The sequence below is a fragment of the Mytilus edulis genome, chromosome 3 (genome assembly GCF_963676685.1).
Source record: "Mytilus edulis chromosome 3, xbMytEdul2.2, whole genome shotgun sequence".
Taxonomy (NCBI): Eukaryota; Metazoa; Mollusca; class Bivalvia; order Mytilida; family Mytilidae; genus Mytilus; species Mytilus edulis.
The window spans coordinates 71,433,667-71,449,327 of NC_092346.1; the positions used below are offsets into that span (position 1 = coordinate 71,433,667).

The window sequence follows — 15,661 nt, forward strand, 5'->3', positions numbered from 1 at the left end:
TAAAAATTAAACTTGAAGAATCACTTGAGTGCTTTTTGTTCATCAGGAGATTGTATATTATAAAAGTACATAACAATTAAACCGATATGTTCCATTTTTTTATTTACTTAAATTGATTAAATATTGGTTTTACTTGAAATAACGAATGCATACGTATATCTAGAATCGGTAAAGACCATCATTATTCTTATGTCTATATATGGGAATTACAGTTGTTTAACCTTTTGTTCAGGTCGAGCGTTTCAACTCTATATTCTACTTTAAAATCGTAATACTAATAGCCACCTGTCATGTCGAAAAAGGTCTATCTTAATTTAGTGTAGTGAATTAATACCAGAAATATACTGTATATGCCTATAGCTTTTGCGTATGATGGTATTAAATATATACTATATTGCCATTTGATAAGGGACTTTACCATTCAAATTTTCCTTGGAGTTCGGTATTTTTTGTTATTCAACTTTTTCGTTATCAAGAAATAAATAGATATATATTTGTCTATTATGTTTTTGTCATTTTTGTTCATAAAGATCTTCAATAGTTATCAAAGGTACCAGGATTATGATTTAATACGCCAGACGCGCATTTCGTCTTCATAAACCTCACCAGTGACGTTCAGATCTTTAACTGTTTAGGTTCTAATACACACTTAGCTTTTAAATATTCGGCTGTTAGAATACCTGCTAAAGATAAACCAAGAACAATTTCTGACACATAAAATTTATAAAGAGTTCTTTTCATATTTTTTTGACTACATAAACTATGATTGATTCAACTTAAATACAATATAAAACTGTGTTAACTTGTATTTGATTATTATTAATAATATTATGTGTAGAACTCTGGCATTTTTTCAGATTCTTTCTATTTTATTTTGTCAATTCTTCACTGATACTTATTTTTAAATAGATAATTTGCTTATTTCTTTTTGTTTTTGTTTTAACAAATCTACCCAATTTATCATTTAGTACATGCAACAAAGTGCAAACCAAATATATGAAAGAATTACATGAGGTTATCAAAAGTTTCCATCGTGTAAATGTTTAGCTACAAGAAAAACAAAAATAAATATTTCCTGCAAACAAAAGAGGCAAACAAATTGTACAATTTACACAAAGTGAATGTAGAAAAACTTACCATTAAAGTTAATGTGTATATTCCTTACCGACTGAATATTAGTTGTTTATGTAACTTTTATGATAAAATCGGATATTTTTTCAATATATCAACGATATCATTCTGCAATGATACTGTTATAAAACTAAGCTATAAATCACTCTATTGATTTAATAATTGTCCTTCTAATTGAATTCGTGTCTATTATCAGTCATAGTGTGACAGCATGCAAAGGAACCACGCACCACAGCAACAAACCACATGTCGTACACTGACTTGTAAAATGAAGTATTGTTTTTTTTTAAATTCTAACTGTCATAAAATAACCATTCATCATGGCTTACTAGTTCTGATTGGGACAATTTGAAAAACATTGTTTCAGTCAGTATTTCTCTTCAGATGTCATTTTTCATTAAAGTAAAACATTGATTTAAGAAATGTCATCAAGAACACATAACGTCAATCCGGACGTAAGACACAGCATTAACTTAATCAAGAATTAAAATTTTATAATAAAAATAGAAAATTTGTATATCAGAATGTTCTATAGAATTTCTGTCAAACTATCAATTAACCATTTTGTCTTTGTCAAATACTTTTTTTTAATGAACTGTTTGCTATAAGGCCAATGTATATGAAGTCTATATATCTTTGTTGCATATTTTAGGGAACATTAAACCTACCTCTCACCTTCTTCATATTGATTCGATGCAATGAATCCTTAAGGCGACAGTTGTTTACAGATTTCAAATCACATAAATCGACTAAGTAAGAAGAGACAAATCAAAGGTACCAAACAAAAACTGAAGGAATTATATGAACTTTACAAGGAGCCAGACCGGCTGCGTCGTCAGGGTAAGCTCACCATACTACGCAACTCCATCTAAACCATCATTCAATCAAAATTATAAGATCAGACAATCATAAAATAAATCGACCAGTAGAGGTGCACAATAAACTACACGTGCAATTACTGCTTGATCGTTGCTACATAAATTTAACATTTGAAAACTTAGTCATCTTTTCAGTAGTAAAGGTTACTTCTCAACCGATTCACACTATCAACTTTTAGATGCAAGTCAAAATATAAACGAGGCTTAAATATATATACGATATCCTTTTTATCTATTTATTTATATATTCGATTTAACTTTTTTGGTCTTTTGGGTAAATGTTGTTTGTGCTGTATTCAGACTCCTCTACAACGAAATTTGTTTTACATGCACACGTAAAGATATTGTGGTTTTTAACCAACGCAATCATAGGTTTGAACGTTGTTTTCAATTAATAGATAGATTCTTTTTAGTCTTCTTAAAAAAACACCGGTATAAGGTCTGTCTCGTCAAAAGGAGGAATTCGTTGATAATAGTAGTAGCTTATTTGTCTATCTAAAAATATGTTCACTGATCAAAATAACAGTATTACCAATAAAGAATAAAGCATCTAGATGATGTATGATTCATTGAAAATTTTGTTAGAATTGTGTGTGAATGGAAATTGGGAATGTGCCAAAGAGACAACAGCCCGACCAAAGAGCAGAAAACAGTCCAGAGTCACTTATGATCACTAATGGGTTTTCGACACAGAGAGAAAATCCTGTACCCTTAGGAAAACTTAGTCATCTTTTCAGAATGCACCTAAAAAATGTTCCTTTTCAAAAATACCCAGAGGATTGAAATTGGTAAAGAGATATGGTTATCAACTGTGGACTTCCCCATCTGACAGTATTATCTATGTCTAAAGGGGATTTCCATTTGACACGTTTTGGCAGAATATGAACGTTAAAACCAAAATGTATGGAGTGTGCTTTGATCTGTAAACAAAGAAGAACCTTTGCAACAACTTTAGAAGGTCAAGGGATGACGTAGTTCAGGGAAACATTTCTTCCTCTTTCATACAGAACTCATATATTACCAAAACAATTTTAAAAAAACCTGCCCTCTATCCCTGTATTAATTGTAAATTTGTTTTCCGTGACCAAGCGTGGAATATTTTCCGAGGGAAAAACGATTCATAAATCAATCAAATCAGAGCTTAGTTCGACATTTTTTTAATGAAACATAGATTTATTTATCTAGGACATTTTTGTGTCCATATTTGTTTCGCTCCGCCCCTAAAGTAGGCAGTTTAATTGAATTACCGAAAGCCAATTGTTTTGACTGATAGAATAGACGCTATTCGATAGATAGAAGGCCAACTTTGTTTTAAATCTCTTGTTGAAATTTTAAAAAGGAATAAAACGCATTATTGTCCAGGATGTCATATCTACATCGTAGTAAGTGGTGTTTGGTTACAAAGTGAATTGTCAACATATAATTTTTTAATGGTTATTTACACTCACAAACGAAAAGTTAGTTTGCAAGACATATTTGAACACATATATTGTGTACTTTTAGCAAAAAGGAAAAGCCTTATTTAAACCGGATTCTTTTAAATGCGACTAGTTGAAATTGAAGAAGATTCGAGCATGGTCGTTAAAGTGTTCAAAACTTTTCTTACGTATTCAAAACCGTAGACTGATACTAATTGAGATGCTTGTTAACGTAACTGAATTTGTAAATTTATTGAGGCAGATCATGTCATTAAAATTGTATACGTCGTAAATAGGTTTTTTAACATATATTTTCTTTTACAACTGATGTAAACCGGTAATTCTCTCTAAGTGAATTCTAAAGCATGACATTTTACTCAATTTTACTCAATTATCTTCATTTCCAACGTAAAATAATCACCTAAATAACCTTCAGAGCCATGTATATTGACTTAATAGATTGTAATTTAATGGCAGGTAACAACTCCAATATTGCTTTTCCTGCAGACCCTATATGTAATCTAATTGCAAATTGGTTATTTGTCTGAAAATTAAGAGCACAAGAAAAACGTTTATGTTACAGTTTTATGTATAAAATAGCATTTGATTGTTTAATGTGTTCGAGTAACTATGATATCTTCCATGTTTACTGCTTAAAGTCAGAGCTAATGATTGTTGTAATTTGAATGCACGAAAATCTCTTTAGAAAAAGAAAAACTAATTCTAAATAATTATATGATTTTCCTACAAATTGGTAACTTCATACTGAATACTTAACATCATAAATATAATATAAATCAGTCTGTTGATTTTCTCCTAAAATGCCTGGACCTTCTATAGCTAATTGGTGGTAATTTTTTTACAGGACGTACAGTGTCTTACGGTTGTAAATTAATTGAGTTTTGACAAAGGAAAACTAAAAGGGAAGCAGAGTAAAACACTGTAAAAACTCAATTTATTCAGAGTTTAAAAAAAAAACCCACAGCTGTGCGAATCAATAATCAATGGGTCCTGATCTACGGAATTTGTAATAGTTTAGAATCCTTAAAAAAATGAGGAAATGTGGCATTTGATTGACAATGAGACAACTTTCCGAAGTCTAAATTAAGCAATTATGGGTAACCCCGTATCACCTAGTAATTTTCATAAGACACTGACATGACACAATGTGAAACCAATCAAACAACAACTTTTTTGTTTATGAAAAAAAATAAAAATAAACTAAAAACAAATATATATAAACAACGATGAAAACTGAATGACATGCTCATGACAGGCATAAGTTCTTAAAAGAACAGATTTTCCCTTCTAGTTAATCAGCATTAGACTTCTTTCTATATATAGTTTTAATAATTTTGCATATTTTCGTACAATTGTTTTTATCTCGAGTTAAATCGTTGCCATTCAAATATTTGACGAACGGGCTAGATATATAAAAAAATATATGACTAACTGTCCTATGGAATTAAAAGGTTATCGTTGACACACAACATATTAAATACTTTAAATACTTAGTAAATATGCCAATACACACAAGGCAACTATTTTATAATGCATATATTCTACCATATATAGACTATTGTAGTTCAGTTTGGGGAAATTTATTACAAAAAGATTCAGATAGAATCATAAAACTTCAAAAAAGAGTAGCAAGAATTATACTGGAATGCGATATTTCTATTCCATCTAATTTCATGTTTTCTTCTTTAAAATGGCTATCTTTTACCAAAAGAATAAAATACCAACAATCAATTCTAATGTATAAAATTGTAAATGGGCTAACACCTGATTACTTAGCAATACTAAATATTGATGATGTGCAACGCCACAACTTACGATCTGTCTCTAATAATGATCTTTTTGTTCCAAGACCAAATACAAATTTTTATAAAAAATCTTTTCATTATTCTGCAACCAAAGTATGGAATAATTTACCACTCGAAATAAAAAAATGTCCTAATGTGGAATTATTCAAGAAACATAGTTATAATCATTTTCTTGAAAATTATATGCAAGTCAAATAATTTGTTTTCCTCTAACAAAACTATATAAAATATTGTCATTTATTACCCTTTGTATATTTCAATGATTGAATTGTGTATATACTAGTAATATATATTGTAATTTAATGTATGAATGTATGAATGATAACTGTATGCATGTATTTTGTTTGAGGGCCTCAATGAAAATTAGACTATTTCTAATTGAGTTACCCTCTTTAAATAAAGAATTTATTATTATTATTATTATTATTACTGATTTTCTTGCTTGAGCCGGTACGACGAAAGTGAGAAAAGCAATCGAGTAGAGATAACCAATGACAATATGTTTATCGCTATTTTACCTATGACGACGTTGTCTATTTCATGTCAGTTACATTAGCAACGCCACGTGCCCCCTTAGTTTCTAGGGATAACTTTCATATCACTCGACTCCGCATAGAAAGGAAATTGTCAGTCAGCTAGATCAAAGGAAAGTTTCGTAAAATAGCGATAATATGACATAGGCTAGCCACGTCTTAGGTACGAGCCAGTAAAATGATATACTGTCCTATTTTATCGTACAAAACTACGTTTGAGGTACGAACAGAAAAAATTATATGCTGTCCTATGGTACTGGTATATGACATAGCCATGTTTTAGGTACACACAGAACATAATATGTTGTCCAATGGTATATGATATAGCCACGTTTAAGGCACAGACAGTAAATAGTTGTTAGGTACTTATAATATAATACGCAAAAAGTGCGTTTCGTCTCCATAAGACTCATCAGTGACGCTCAGATCACTGATGAGTCTTACATAACATGATGTCCTACAAACAGTAAATTAATATGCCGTCCAATGGTATATGACATAGCCACGTTTTTGGGGAAGGACAACTAAAATTAGATGCTGCTACATGGTATATGACATAGCCACATTGTAGGAAAGAACAGTACACTTATATGCTGCTCTATTGTATATGACATAGCCAAGTTTTAGGAACGAACAGTAAAATTATATGCTGTTCTTGGGTATATGTCATAGCCACGTGTTAGGTACGAACAGTAAAAGAATAAATCATATGGCTGATGTCACGCTACTCACAATTTTTGCAAACAATCCCTATTAGAAAATGATCTTGAACATAGTTCGTTAACTTAGACACTGTCGATATTTCTCGATTGCTATACCTTGCGGAAATTACTTGTCTAACAAATAACTGAAGTATTTAGTCTTTGTTCAAGCTGAAAGAGAGGCGAAAGAAAAAAGCGATTTTAAGCAATTAAAATAATCTTTATTCAACCGATCGGAAAATTATTTTCGGTGACTTCTCCGCTCAATATCGTACTTAATTGAGACGTGGAAAAGAGTTTGAACACACATTATCTGTTGTATTTGCTTAGTCTCTGATGAATAATATTACAAGTTAATTTTACCCCTGAGTAAACAGAAGAACATTATTGCATATACTTTTGACAAAGAGGCACACAGAGTAAACATGACATTCTGATAAAATGATGGAAGAAATAACAGAAATATTGTGTTATCCGCTGAGATATCAATAAAGTACTCCTTAAACTTACGATGAAGCCGATTTATAGACAAAATAATCCTTAATGCAAATGATATTCATGATTTTAGAGACAAAATTACTGACACAACACATACAGATTTTGATAAAAGTGCAATACATACTATGATCTAAATTAGAATGGAAAACATTGTCTAGTTCGATGCAATTGAATATTTACATGTTAAATCAAAATACCGATACAAGGATGTTTTTTTTTAATTTTTTTTTAAACACGATAATATATATTCGCCCACTGTCATACATATGATGTTAAGAGTGAAACGTTTAAAACTGCAGACACATCTTGAGGCCATGTTTTACGCCAGAAAATACATGTAGCTAGGCTGCTTATCCTTCTTGAACCTGTTGTTGAAATAATATTGTTCACCCCTAGAGTAACTATGATTATATTAAAATGAATTCCTTGTTTGTTTTACTGGAATACGAATTACAATGAAATCAATGCAACCAAGAAAGCATCTGAAGATGCTTGCAGTTGCAACTTATTCATTGAGGTTGAAGGACTGGAATATCTATCTATATTCAGAATCCATTATTTATTTATTTTCAAGCAAAATGCTTTTTGATGTGCTTCCAAATTTCGCATACAATTGTACTGAGAGAATCAAATACGAGGTAAAACATGCAGATTTACCGCAGTGAATAGTCATTGATATAGATATGGTGTGTTTGTCTGAAGAATACAATGTTACCATGAACACTTTTAAATCGTATTTTCCCTTATTGATGCATTGTCAAAGTAAAAAGTACGACATGTTTTATTTTTCATGGCAGTCTGAAAAACCTAAATCTGTAATTTTGACGACACCCAGTTAGATACCTGATAAATGATTTTAATACGTAAGTTGATGTTATTATCCTCAATTGTTACAAATTTCTAGTCTGCTCTTTAGTCAGACTAAATATGTCTTACAGGATTTGTTTAATATTTTTAACTTTCAAAACTCCCCTCGACGACCTTTTATACAATGATTCTAAGTAGTTTTAATGAAAGCAAATTATAGAGCAGAAAGAAGCATTTGTCTTTCAAAATATAGCTTTCAATTAGAGATCGTAATGACGCAGGTTAATACAAATAATTATTTCCAGGAACTATCTTGACAGAACGTCATTTTTACAAAGGACACAATTTGTCTTTATTATGAAAATCAATAAGTTTAATTTTGAAACAATTCTAGCGAGGTAGAAATTTACCTGTCTCTCAATTAATTCAAGCATATAAATCACTGATACATGACATCAACATGTATTATTCTACGTACAATATATGCAGGTTTACGTGACAGCCGTTTTGATCATGCTATAAAAATAAGATTGCTAATGAGTCAACTCTTCAAAGGAGAACAAATGATATAGAAGTTAAAAAATACTTTAACTGTAATTTTCTAAATAGGTATAATGATACAAAAAACGTATATTCGTGTATAGTATGGATGACAAAATTTGGCATTTATCACTGCCCCACGATATATTGTCAAAAAAAAGGGCTTTACATGTTTCATGCGTAAATATTATATAAGACTTTTATGTAAAGGCTGCAATTGTTTTCAGTAGTTGCCGTTTGTTGATTGGGTTCATAAGTGTTTCTCGTCACGTTATTTTTTTAAATATATTATACCGTTGGTTTTCCCGTTTGAATGGTTTTACACATGTCCTTTTCGGGGTCCTTTATAGCTTGCTGTTCGGTGTGAGCCAAGGCTCCGTCTTGTAGACCGTATTTTGATATATAATGGTTTACTTTTACGAATTGTGACTTGGGGATGAGAGTTGTCTGATTGGCACTCAAAGCACATCGTCTATGCGTTTGACTGTCCCCCTGGTATCTTTCGTCCGTCTTTTTTTATACTAGTATCTATAATAAATTAATATTTCTCGCCTGGTTAATGAACTGTTTTCCCTTTGATGACTTTGACAAACTCGAAACTAACAAACGAAGAAATACCGAGGATTTGTGTCGTCGGCTTTGTGTCTCTTGAAATATTAGACCGCATATTTCCTTTAGTTATAAGAAAGAAAGATAATTTAAGAACACAAATATACACGCTGTAAAACCAGCAATTTGTCAAATATTGAACATTATCGTTATGGTACATGATTTATCACCCAGCGCAGATTGAAAAAAAAAAGAAACAACTATGGATGATGTTTGCTAGTCAGGACCAAAATGATTGATATACATAATAAGATTCGTCTCACACGGAGTCACAACATGTGAATATAAAAGCATATTATATTTTTGAAACAATGCGGTAAATTAATTTACAAACAGAAAAAATAAATGGAAAGTTAGCATAATTAATATGTAGGAATAAAAACGTTGAAAATAAAATGCATCAGAATTTTGTGTATGACGAACAAGAAACATGTAGGGTAGCATTCAAAACATATCTGATTATTTTCTTAAATAAACCACTTTTAAACTGGCAAATGAAACGAAAGACTGCATATTCAAATCATACTAACATATATAAAGTTATGAGATGTCAATTGGGTCCTATGATACCTTTTATCAATATTGTGCAGTTTGTTACGATTTTTCTCTCTCTTTTCCCGATGAAGTTATTTTCATCTCACATGATTTCTATTATCAATGTTGGTTAAATCAGTGCTTTTCAATTAAACATATTTTAAAGCAATATTGAATAATAAATGTAACATGTATTTGGAATATTAATTATTCATAATATGCACTGTCGTATGCATGTTCAGAGCGTTTTACTACCTTTCTCTTAACGCTTCAATAGTGGAGTCATAAAATTTTGTATTGTTAATCCAAATTAATTGAAACCATATGACTTTATTTACATATTTTAAATTAGTTTGATTAGTAATGATATGAAACTTGAAATAGATGGACAATAAGACTGATGCTCTTAGTACGTTTAATTGTAAGCTAATATAGCAAACAGTTGTTAATCCATAAATATTCAACTAGTGGGTTTTCAAAGCTCTTCAAATATATTACCTCAAGTTTAACTTTACCGAACCAACACATTTTCTGAATGGTACATGAATCACTTTTTTAATGTGCCGATTTTCAAAGCAATGGTTAAACGTCTTTAATTGCCAAGCGACATTCTAGAGTTCATTTGTGTATTGTTTGATTTTTGCTAATATGCGTGGTCTTTATGCCATTTTGTGCTTCTTTGTTACATACTTTTTTGTTTTTTCAGTCATAAAGATTATAACACAGTGAGGACTGCTATACCCCTAATTTTACATTTTTACCTAATATGTCTGTTTGTCTTGTTCATGCATCGTTGTAAATATAATGGAATTTGTGACAGTCATACAAGTGAGAGGTTTAGCTAGCTATAAAACCAGATTCAATCCATCATTTTCTACATAAGAAAAGGCCCGTACCAAGTAGGGAATATAACAGTTGTTCGTTTGAAGTGTCTTATCTCGATTTTTATATTTGATTGAGAACCTTCCGCTTTGAATTTTCCTCGGAGTTCAGTATTTTTGTGATTTTACGTCAGTAATAACAATTTGACGTTTTTTATAAACATTTAACTAATATATCATGTAGCACATCTCTTCTAAAATGTTATACGGACAAGTTAATCTGGGCTCAAAATGGTCACAATTTATTTTTCATTCAAAATACTTTTATTTATACACATTAATTTGAAATTTTTTGGAAACAACAACTTAAAAAGTACTTTCTTTTTGTCACAGTTGGGTCTTCTTTTACATAATTTATGTTAACGCGTTCGATGCCAATTAGTAAACGTTGCTGGTATGTTAACAGGTTTTTTGTCTTGGATTATCCCTTTAAATGTAAGATCATTTTACATTTGGAATTCCAACTCGAGCTGTTGCAACATCAACCATATATAAAATTCGCATGTACGTTCAATCAATATGCATCAAAGAAAACCATCTTTACGCACGTAAGTACATCAAAGTACAACTTTATGTAATGAATATGCAAAAATGTTATTTTATCATTCTATTATTTGCATTTAAATTCGTGCATTCAACAAAGTACGAAAACCTTATCATCTATCCAATTCGTTTTAGTTATGCATTATTGCTTCGTTCTTTCTTTTTGATATATCAACATTCATATAATCACTTTTGTTGGCCTACGTAAATATCATATCTCTGGGGTTGATAAATCATTGTATCAATCTCATCAAAAGTCAATATTGTATACTATTGTTTTCAACGTGACATTGCATGTAAAGCAATAACAATAGAAGTTTTTTTTCTTCATCTTTCAACTTTGGTTAACATAAGATATAAAACAGTAATCATGCTGGTCTAAAAGAGTATTCGCATTATTAAATATCTGATTTATTAAACATTCATGTATTTAGTTAACATATGTTTCTTTAGTTGGTTCTGTTAGAAATTCTGTTTTGTCGTATCGTTTGTGGTTTCAATTTTGTATTTTCGGTACATTTCCCATGTCTTATTTGTCAATATAGGCAAGTTAATTTCGACTTTGCGTGGATAAAGTATTATGTAATCCAAACTAAGTATGACGACCAGCATCAATTTAAAAGAGTCTCTCAAGACCGGTTTAATCAGGATAGTTATTTGGACTAGAATTGTGAAAATAATTGTAAATCAAATAAAATAAATAAATTGATGTGCCGTGCTGTTGTGAAGTTAAGAATAGTACAGATGTTATCAAATAGTCCGTTCCTATGTCTGGTGGTGTTTGTTTTGCTGCACCGCAATGTTTTTATTATTCTGTTCATTTCCTCTTGTAGTTTATGTGTTTTAATCGGTTTAACTTTTAAACCTGGATTTGCTATCAATGAATTTATTACTTTTGAACAGCGGTATACTACTTTTGCCTTTATTTACTGATGTAAACTTCTTTAAGGTATGAAGACATGCAGGTGACCATTCCTACCAGACAGACGGGGTGTGAATAATAACTCGTTTTGAAAAGAATTTTTATTTCCATTTCGGTATTTAGTGTTATGTGTCTTCGCGGTATGACCGTTCATGTAAGAATTGTAATGTAAATGGTTGATTAATAAATTCATTACCTATGTTTGGACAAATACATATATCATCACCTTAGATATTATTTGTTCATGTTTATGCTGACATCTCATTAAAAATCTGTCAGTATAAAAACACATTACGGTATACCTTTTATTTGGTCATTTCATTGTTGACGTCGTATGCTCATCAATATTGTAACTGGGATTTTACGTCAGAGTATTTATTTCTTAAACTTGAATTTAATGAAATAATCTAAGCTAGTAGTCCTTAGCTGAACATTTTTATTACTGGCTTCAACAACCTTAGAAAAGATTTATTATGTCGAAATATTGGCACTCATGTTCTGTCTTTCAGCCTTTATTATTTGTGATTTCATTTTACTTTTACGTTTTAACCGTTAAATTGTCGCCAAAACCTTAGCAGAATAACACTTGACTATTAATTCCGTGTGAGCAGTATATAAATTATATATCCGGTTGTTGTATTCATATCCAGTTCTCTACCATTGACTTTCAATATTTTGGGCATGAGGAATCTTCGAATGCAACACATTAATTATTTTATTTTTTTTTGTAATTTGCTATGTAACTATTTTAAAACACGCATTGCAATGGTTATTTTATAAACAACGAAAAAATATTAAATTGAAAAAAATCCTTGATGGTATCTTGGTTCTTCGAAAAATGTCAAATAACAAACATATCGAGCTCCAAGAAAAATTCAAAATGGCATATATTTATATATAATTGAAATAACATATCAGTTGGAGCTAGATGACTAAAGTTTGATTTTATATTGAATGTATCCCCACAACAATACAAATAACCAGTGAAATAATGAAAGTTAAGTAAAGAATTGTACGTTCAAAATAATTTTAGTGCATAGTATTATGTTTATATGAAGAAAAGTATTTAATTGGAAATACTACAAATAGCTATAAACAGACTTGTCCCGCCTATATATTGTAGTGTGCGAACTAAAAAGAGAGGTTTTAAGTTTGCCGTTAAAAACAAAGTTTGTAATAATGAGAGTTGTAATTTAAAATTGAAGTACTTTTAAATAAATCTTATTTGTAATAATTAATCAAATCGATTATTGAACTTACCAAAACTATGAAAGTTGTCTACTTATTCCAGGTTTTTCATTTGCAATAACATATCTAAAGTCAATATTTAGAAGTCTCCGGATAGTTAACTAGTTTCTGTATTTGTATATGCAATTCCCAAAGATCAAGTAAAGATATTTATTAACTAGGAATTGTAAATTATGTCAATCATCGCTGCAACAGACCTAACGAAGTGGCGGTCGATAATATCCTTTTTTTATGTAGCCCTATAGGTGGAAATGTAAGCATTCATTCTCATTAAGAAGATTTTCTATACAAACATTACAACCCGTTAATAGTAATTTATATATAAGATTATTCAGTGCAACACGCAAGTTTTATTCAGAAAAACTCCTTAAGTACACTAAACAATGTAAAGTTAAAACATACTTGTCTATACTTGATGCTTAGCATCTTAAAATCCATTACTCCTTTTTTTTTCATTTCAGAAATATCGTAAACTCACAATTTATGTTGCAGGAGCAATCATCCTGACTCTGAAGGTTATATATGGGTTTACTACGTCTTTATTCTGACTTTCTTGAACTTCTTAATTTAGGATCCAATTAAGCGAGTTTTATTATAAAACGACAACCTATGCTTTAGGAATTACATTAATATATTATACAGATATAAGAAGATATATACATAAATAAATAAATTATAATTCTAACCAAATAAGCTGAAAACTATCTGTGAAACCAAACAGATGCCTATAAATATTGTAAATGTGAAAATAAAACTCAAATGGTAAGCTATTGAGAAGAAAAGATGACATGAGGATTTAATTGCGATATTAAAATGTTTAAACCAGCTGCAATTGTTTGCACCTGTCCTAAGTCAGAAATCGAATGTTCAGTAGATGTCGTTTGTTGATATGATTCATATTAAAGTGTTCCTCGATTTGTATATAGATTAGACCGTTGGTTTTCTCATTTGAATGGCTTGCTGTTCGGTGTGAGTCAAGGCTCCGTGTTGAAGACCGTTCTTTGACCTTTAATTGTTTACTTTTATAAATTATGACTGTGATGGAGAGTTGTCTCATTGGCACACACACCACATCTTCTTATTTCTATCTTCTAACATGAAACCGCCATTGAAAAGTTGAATGTCGTTTTCTCATTTTCATCACTACTTTTCATTTTTTCATTCAAAAATCACAATACTGAAAAATCACGAACATGGGCTAAACCAAGAATCATTTAACTTAATCTTGGCAATTCAATACACAACAGCAACATAATGTAAAAATAACAGCGCGATTTAAAAGAAAATCTTTTTTAAAATGGTGTGAGAAAAAGTCGTAATTATGCACAATAAGAACAAAATAAAGGGAGATAATATACCAAGACGCAATAAAATACTACAGATTACTAAAAAAGAAGACAACTCAATGTCAACGAAAAACACCCCAAAACAATCAACAAATTAATACTACATAGAAAACAAAAGATTAAGGAACACACACTATTCAAAAAAGTTGGTGAAAGTTGGAAGGGTAATTGGATTCAGTTACACTAAAAACACCCATTGTGTTGCTCACAGAGATCTTAGTAATGATAAGTGACATTTTGCATTAGGTGATTTCCCAATCGAAGAAAAGAGGACGGGACTGTTTCTACGACAAGTGGGACACATGAGATATTTAAGTAGCCAGGAGCAAGCATTTTAAAACGTTTAATACCGCTGCAAATGTTTACACCTATACTAAGTCAGGAATCTGATGAACAGTGGTTGTCGTCTGTTTATGTAGTTCATACGTGTTTCTCGTTTCTCGTCTCTATATAGATTAGACCGTTTGAATGGTTTATTTTTATAAATTGTTACTTGGATGGAGAGTAGTCTCATTGGCACTCATACCACATCTTCCTATATCTATCATATTAGTGCTTACTTGAAAATAAATTGTAAATGAACATATTAAGCGCTGTATATAAAGCAAGTACTTCAAAACGTTTATTCTTAGAACTTCATTTAAAAAACCCATCATGTTAGCATTTTTCATTGTATTGCAGGAATAATGTTTAAAATTCATGATATAGAAACTAAATATTTGATAACAACTGTTACATTCCTAACTTGGTACAGGACATTTTAAGACAAAGATGGTGGGTTGAACTAGAAAGTTTTGAATTGGCGGTATCTTTATAACAAATATAATGCTGTCAAAAGTTACAAATATCTATCAAAAACGGTTTAGTTTTCTAACAGTTTTTCATAGCAATAGTTTCCAATCAAATGGATACTCAATAAGATAGGAATGCAAATGGTTATAAGTATTATGATTTCTGTGGAAACTAGAATCCGATGCAATGTGCTCTGTTCAATACATTCTTTGTTTATTTGCTGGCATACTTGCTTATAACCTGCGCCACCATTCAGCATGATGCAGAGACCTAGAAAACAAAGTAGTAGGTTCAGTAAGACCCCTTTTTTGGCCCCAAAATATAGCAGTTTTACAAAATTGTTAAAATGTAAACCTTTAGTTATTTATTGGACAGTAGAATGCTTCTGCTACATAAATATGGGCTGATATTGACAATACAATGCACATATATCCGGTACTAGCACCATTAAGTC

The 15,661-nt window shown here is 30.6% G+C and overlaps 1 protein-coding gene across 2 annotated transcripts in view; it reads right to left on the reverse strand.

Moving 5' to 3' along the window:
- Positions 1 to 13,203, reverse strand: part of LOC139517325 (uncharacterized) — a 45,307-nt gene extending 32,104 nt beyond the window's left edge. Inside the window, exon 1 of one of the 2 annotated variants that reach the window (XM_071308257.1) lies at positions 13,082 to 13,203. The gene's annotated coding sequence lies outside the window, so the exon portion shown is untranslated. Of the gene's footprint in view, positions 1 to 1,137; positions 1,276 to 13,081 lie in introns of those variants that run through there. The other variant, XM_071308256.1, reaches the window with a different exon arrangement.
- Between the last annotated feature and the right edge of the window lie 2,458 nt (positions 13,204 to 15,661).